The following is a 7,324-nucleotide window of genomic DNA, read 5'->3' as shown; positions in this document are numbered from 1 at the left end:
CCATCCATCATTATCCATCCATCCATCCATCCATCATTATCCATCCATCCATCCATCATCCATAATTATCCATCCATCCATCCATCCATCCATCCATCCATCCATCCATCCATCCATAATTATCTATCCATCCATCCATCCATCCATCCATCAATCCATCCATCATTATCCATCCATCCATCCATCCATCCATCCATCTATAATTATCTATCCATCCATCCATCCATCCATGCATCCATCATCATTATCCATCCATCCATCCATCCTTCACTATCCATCCATCCATCCATCCATGCATCCATGCATCCATCATCATTATCCATCCATAATTATCTATCCATCCATCCATCAATCCATCCATCATTATCCATCCATCCATCCATCCATCCATAATTATCTATCCATCCATCCATCCATCCATCCATGCATCCATCATCATTATCTATCCATCCATCCATCCTTCACTATCCATTCATCCATCCATCCATCATTATCCATCCATCCATCCATCCATCCATCCATCCATCCATCCATCATTATCCATCCATCCATCCATCCATCCATCATTATCCATCCATCCATCCTTTCTTCACTATCCATTCATCCATCCATCATTATCCATCCATCCATCCATCCATCCATCCATCCATCATTATCCATCCATCCATCCATTCTTCACTATCCATTCATCATCCATCCATCATTATCCATCCATCCATCCATTCATCCATCCATCCATCCATCCATCCATCCATCCATCCATCCATCAATCCATCACTATCTATTCATCCATCCATGCATCCATCAGTTATCCATCATTATCCATCCATCCATCACAATCCATCCATCATTAGCCATCATCCACCCATCATTATCCATCCATCCATCCATCAATCCATCATTATCCATCCATCCATCCATCCATCCATCCATCCATCCATCCTTCACTATCCATTCATCCATCCATGCATCCATCAGTTATCCATCATTATCCATCCCTCCATCCATCACTATCCATCCATCATTAGCCATCATCCATCCATCCATCACTATCATCCATCATTATCCTCCCATCCATCCATCATCCATCCATCCATCCATCCATCCATCAGTTATCCATCACTATCCATCCGTCCATCCATCCATTTCCCATCACCATCCATCCATCAATATGCATCCATCCACCCAACCATCATTAATCATCCATCTATCTATCCATTTCCCATCACCATCCATCCATCAATATTCATCCATCCATCCATCCATCCATCATTAATCATCCATCCATCTATCCATTACCCATCACCATCCATCCATCACTATCCATCCATCCATCATCATCATGCATCCATTAAGTCCTCGGTCACTCTTGAGCGATGTCATGTTTGGTCTTTGATCCCGTTTTTATGTCTTTCCCTCATTTTATTTCTCTTCTCTCAGGTCCATCTGCTCTATATCTCCCATCTGATCAGTCTTTCCACATTTCTTCCATTTTTTACCCTTTCATTTGCTCCTTTTCTTTTGCCCTGTATTGTTTTATTGTTTGTGTTGCTGACTTCTCTTCCTGTTCTTAATTCCCTCCATCCTTGTGTCCGTCCCTCGGGCTCAGAGCTTAAACACTCAAATCTTTGTGGTAAGCCTTTAAAAAGCCGTTGTTAAAGTGAAGCTTCCATCTGTGATGAGCCAACTCTCATTTAAATGCTGCTCTGAAACCAAAAATCACAACACAACAAAAACAGAACAACACAAAATTAGTTTACTTTTGTACGAGTTCAGTTTAAGGTCTTTGACATCTTATCTTTTGTATTGTTTCACTGGTGATGCTTTAGCTAAGCACTTTCATCCTAATTGTGAGTTTTTCTAATTCTTAATAGTTTTTTTATAACCTGTCATTGCTTCATAATTTATTTTTAATGTAAATCAATTTAACTTTAATTTTATGGCCAATTTTTCTTTATTATCTTATGCATGTGATCACTCTAGAGCTGTCCACCATATTGGACTGCAGCTGCAATCACATTCATTAACTCATGGCTGCTATTTGTTTTCCCACGCCTACTTTCTGCTGCGCTTTAATAGCGATCCTGTTATTTCAGATAGAAGAAGGTGAAAAAACCTCTAATGGCTCTAACATAAGAAGCCCATCATGAACATAACTTATTGTCAGGAGATCAGACTTGCGACCCTCCATCTCTGGATGGCTGACGAGAGATGGCTAAACAACATCACAATGTTACAAGCTAACGTCATGCTGGCTAACATTGCAGTCTAGCGTCCTAAATCTTTTAAACTACTTTCTCTCTGATCAACAGTTTGATTACAGTCTCACATCACAGGGGTTTATTTGCTAAGTTTGAGTCCGCCCACTTTAAATCATCCACTTTAAAAAACATATCAGCGGCTAACAGCAGTGCTTGCTCACTGACAACAACAAGTCACTGTCGTCAATCAGAAATGAGTTACTCTGACCTGTCGATGGTTCTAATTAAAACTAGGTAAGTACCTGAGCAGTGCAAACTTCTGTAGACCTTCAGTTCTTGTCCAGTTTAATTTGATGGGCTGTTTTTAGCATAATGACATGAATCATGAGGCAGGTCACTGAGAAGCCTAGCGACTCAGTAAACACAGTCGGAGGAACATATTCAGCCCAGTTTCTCCACGTAACGAGCAAGATGCAAACCTTCCTCTGAGACGGGTGGTTTATCTTATCCACGTTTGGTTTTTACTCACTTGATGTGTCAGGATTGTTACTCATCCAAAAGGTCAGTAAACAAAACCTTTATAGATTAGATTTTTCCTTTATTCCAGCTTTTTACAGACGATGTGACTTATTAACTTTCAGCATAATGAAATGGATAAAACTAACTGTTAGATGCAGCACGTGTACCCATGATTATATGATTTGAGTATCAGAGGACGCTAAAAAATCTAAAACGTCCCATCGTCTTTTTGTTAAATCCAAACAAAGTGGAACACTGCAGTCAAACGAACACCACCTCGTCTGAGAGATAAAAAGCAGCTTCACAAAGTGTTTAGACGAGCAAATGGAAACGCTTTCATGAGCTGAGAGGAGCTGACAATTATTTACAGGAAAATACCTTGCATTTTAACTGAGTGCCTCAGATGCAGCTGAGGCTGGTGGATCTGATGATACAGCACTTTTGATTCTGACACTAAAGAGAAGAGAAGCAACAGACAGATGGATTCACAGAGGTTCAAATGTGAAGAGAGCCTTCAAGACAACAACAGAGAGCTGGAGGAACACCTGAGGAGGAAGATGGAGGATAAACTGGAAAGAAAGACAGGGGGGGGGAGTAAAAAGGGCGACAGAGGGCAGAGAGGGCATGTGTGTGAATGAAATGAGGGGATAAATATTTAGCAAACAAGGTGCCGGTAAGTCCCCAGCTCCAGGCAGCTTAGCCACATCTTAAAGCCTTTAAAGTCCTTTTAATAGCACCCTAACCCGGCTGAACCTGGCAGCAGAGACCATCCATATGGCTCTGATGGTGAGATGACAAGCTGACCAATGAAGACTCGCTGAAATGACAGTTGGAGTCACGAGGATTACCCAAAAGCAGCTAAAACTGCTGTCACATGGTTGTCTGGCATGGACAGCGACGTGACCCCAAACTGTCTTCATCCAAAGAGTGCAGATTAGCCTCCGAACCCATCCAGCTCCAACAGCTGTGCTGGATGCAGGAGGTCGGGGAGGATGGATGGCAAAGCGCTCAGGCACGTCCTCGCGGCACCGTCCAGAATGGTCTCTGCTAACAAACCTGACACAGGAGACAACAGCTGAACGGCGAACTGAAGAAAATGTCCAACAGAGGCAGCAGTGAGTCGGTCCTTGTAAACCCTGATGTTGACATTACAGCACACATTGGTGTGCGTACTCACCTCTGCAGCAGCCATCTGAGCCAGATTAATCTAATTATAGCGAGGGGTTACAAAGGTCAAAGGTCGATCTTCCTTCTTTTCTCTTTCCCAACCTCCGACCTGTCACTGATCTCTGCCTCCTTCCATTATCTCTGCCTCAGAGGCTTCTGGGAACAGCGCTCAGCGTCTCTCAGCCCTGCGGGGATTTGGAGCTGGCAGCAGAAATGTCCCCGGGACTTTAAGTGTGTCTCGTAGGGACGGCGAGCTGTAGCCTCAGGATAGCCCGGGCGGATGTGTGGCGTTTGGTCCCGCGGGACGGAGCACAGACTGACAGCCAGAGGTCAAAGGTTCAGGTCTTCCTGGGCTCGCCCTCCCCACACACCGCCGCCGCTAATAGGTGTCAACTGCTAAATCACCTAACTCTGGTCGAGTCAGCGAAAGCCTCGCGGTGCATTTACAGGAAGACAAATGGGACTGTAAAAAGAGATTTAATGCTGGATTTATTACAGCAGCGCTGCAGGCTGCACGAGGCAGACTCGGGTCACGCAGAGCGGGAATAAAACTGTTTTATTGAGCCGTTTCTGATTCATAAAAGCACGCCGAAGTCCTGTTATCGCCTCCATTTAACTTCACCTCAGAGCTGCTCGCAGTGAAGCGTGACGCTCAGAAAGAGCTGCAGGACGAGAGGAAGACGGGCAAAGACCAACGCTTCAGCGCTGTTTCAGTCCAGGTTCAAACGCTGCACAGAAGCTCCACGAGCAGCTCCTCAGACGCCCCTCGCTCTACAGTCATCGTCACGTTACCCTGTGTGCTGCTCCATGACAGAGGACAGCTGACCTGCAGCTTTGCGTCAATGGACGCTCATTAACCAATCACCGCACACTGTGCTGGTTTGAGGCTCCCTGCTTCAGTTTGGATCTAATCAGTGAAAAGCTGCTGTGCCGGCCTGAGATCAGCTCACTGACTGTATGAATCTCATTTCTTGTGCCGCTGCTGCACTTTGATTTGGCTCGCCGTCGTCTGCTCTGTGGAGCTCAGTGTGAGAGACTAGAGTGCTGTACGCGCCACGCTTCATCCTGCTGACACGCCACAGCCACCGCCACAACCCCGCCCACGCCATAACACCGCCTCCCCCACATTTGAGCCCACGCCACAACACGGCCAAAGTCCACGCCACAACCCCGCCCACGCCATAACACCGCCTCCCCCACATTTGAGCCCACGCCACAACACGGCCAAAGCCCACGCCACAACCCCGCCCACGCCATAACACCGCCTCCCCCACATTTGAGCCCACGCCACAACATGGCCAAAGCCCACGCCACAACCCCGTCTCTCTAAGCTAATGTTTAGTGATGTCACCAGGACGCACCCGTGACCTCAGCAGAGTGTGGGAGAAGCGTGCTGGCACACATGGACCTCATATCTTTACCTCCCTCACTCAAAGCAACAGACAGGTTGTGTGAACGCTGCTGGCTTCCTGTAAGACGGCAGCCTCGTAAGGCTGGTGATGACTGTGTTTATTAAAGGTGTGCTGGGCCAGTGTGGTGTGCTGCTGTTTCTGCCTCCTCGTCTCAACCACTGAAAACAACCCACATTACAAACTGGATTCTTCAGATCCTCTCAGTTTGTCTTCTCCAACCTTTCTCTCCATCACTCCGACACAGCTTCATCTCGGCTTCACCTGTACAAAGAGATTTTCCACACCTGTGCATCTCTTTAGACGGTTTAAAGCCTGACCTTTCCTTCCTGTTCCTGCGTGCACCCAGAGGTTTGCACCTTGTTGTAAACTCGTTTCCTGGTTGCAGACCTGTGATGCTGCTCCAAGAGCCTGGTTCACCTTACTTCCACTCCCTGGTCATGGTTAGGCACTGAAAAGCAGCTGGTTACACAGTTTAATCACAAATTACCAGGAACCATCACCCTGGTTAACTACCGCTGACTCCTGCACAGGTACGCTGACACTCCTCCCCCCTGAGCTGTTAGCAGAGGCATTTATCAGCACTTACTGGCTAATTAGTCAGATTATTTGAATAAAAAAGAGTCACAGACAGATGGATCAATAAGTAAACAATGATCACATGACATTAGAGCTGGAAATCAATCGGCTGAATCGCACCGACGCTGTGACGCTGAGAGCAGAAAGAGAAAGTCAGCAGGTTTAATGTGACAGCAGAGAGGCTGTGTGTGTGTGTGTGTGTGTGTGTGTGTGTGTGTGTGTGTGTGTGTGTGTGTGTGTGTGTGTGTGTGTGTGTGTGTGTGTGTGTGTGTGTGCCTTTAATTGTGGTATTGTGGGGGCTCACAGATCATAATGGAGCATAAACTGCCTGATGTCCAGATGTGGCTGCACATCAGGCCAGTGTTAGTTGTTCTTCCGAGCGAACGACTGACCGCAGGTAAAAGGAGATCCATGAATCTTAAGGGACTAATGTTTAATCACACCTCAGACTGAAGTGTCGTTTTCATTTCTCCTGTTTTTCACTAATTGTATTTAAAGCAAAATAAAAGCATGTTTTCCTGTGTGATGACAGAGGCTGTGATTAAAGAACCATTATTGTTTTATGGGGTCATTAGCTGAATAATGGCCTTATTTTCCAGATTTCAGCTGAGAGGGTAATCATAGTGTGCACGTCTGTGCTGGTGGTTTCTGCAGTCACTGGAGCTTAGGCAGTGATAAGGCCATTGGTATTCACTGCAGAATATCTCAACCAGAACTGCACAAAAACAGACCTCAAACATTTCCTCCAAAACCCTCAAAATCAGACACAAGCACACCAAAGAGAGACATCCAAGATAAGACGCTAACCACAACATTTTAGCATTTTAGATTAAAAAATAGAATCAAACAGAGTCGAAAGTAGAAACAGAAGTGTGAGAGAAGCTATCAGCACTCAGTGAAAATTAGACCTGAGGAGACAGGAAACTGTCTGTGGCCCCGAGTTTGTTGTTTGTGTTTTGGTTGATTTATCTTTATATGCTCAGGTTTCAGCTGCACATCATGGTTTTGGTTGGTTTGTGTTTCACGCCTTGAGTTCCTGTGTTTGCCTCGCTCGTGTCTGTTGTGTCTCTTCCTTTTTTATTTTGGTAGTTGTTCTTCTCTGGGTTCTGTGTTAGCGTTCCTTTGTCTCGTTTCCTGAACTAGTTTCAGCTGTCTTCGTCATCTCACATAAACATTGTCACTGATGTGTTGCCTGTTGTGGTTGTGAGTCCTGTTCTGTGTTCCTTTGAAAATTCCCTGTTTTTGGACTCCTTACTCCTGCCCAGCTGTACTTTGGGATGTTTCTAGCTGTTTTGGGGTTATTCCTGTTCCCCGCCGGGCTCTGACAGGAAACCACCAAAATCAGACACCAGAGAAACTAACCAAAAAGACCAGCGCAGAGTGAAAATCACCACAAAGACACACAAAACAAGCAAAAAGAAACCAGAAGAAACACATAACACCTGTCAA

The sequence above is a fragment of the Rhamphochromis sp. 'chilingali' genome (genome assembly GCF_963969265.1).
Source record: "Rhamphochromis sp. 'chilingali' genome assembly, chromosome: 17".
Classification (NCBI taxonomy): Eukaryota; Metazoa; Chordata; class Actinopteri; order Cichliformes; family Cichlidae; genus Rhamphochromis; species Rhamphochromis sp. 'chilingali'.
The sequence above is the reverse complement of the archived record's forward strand: the minus strand, read 5'-3'. Positions refer to the sequence as shown.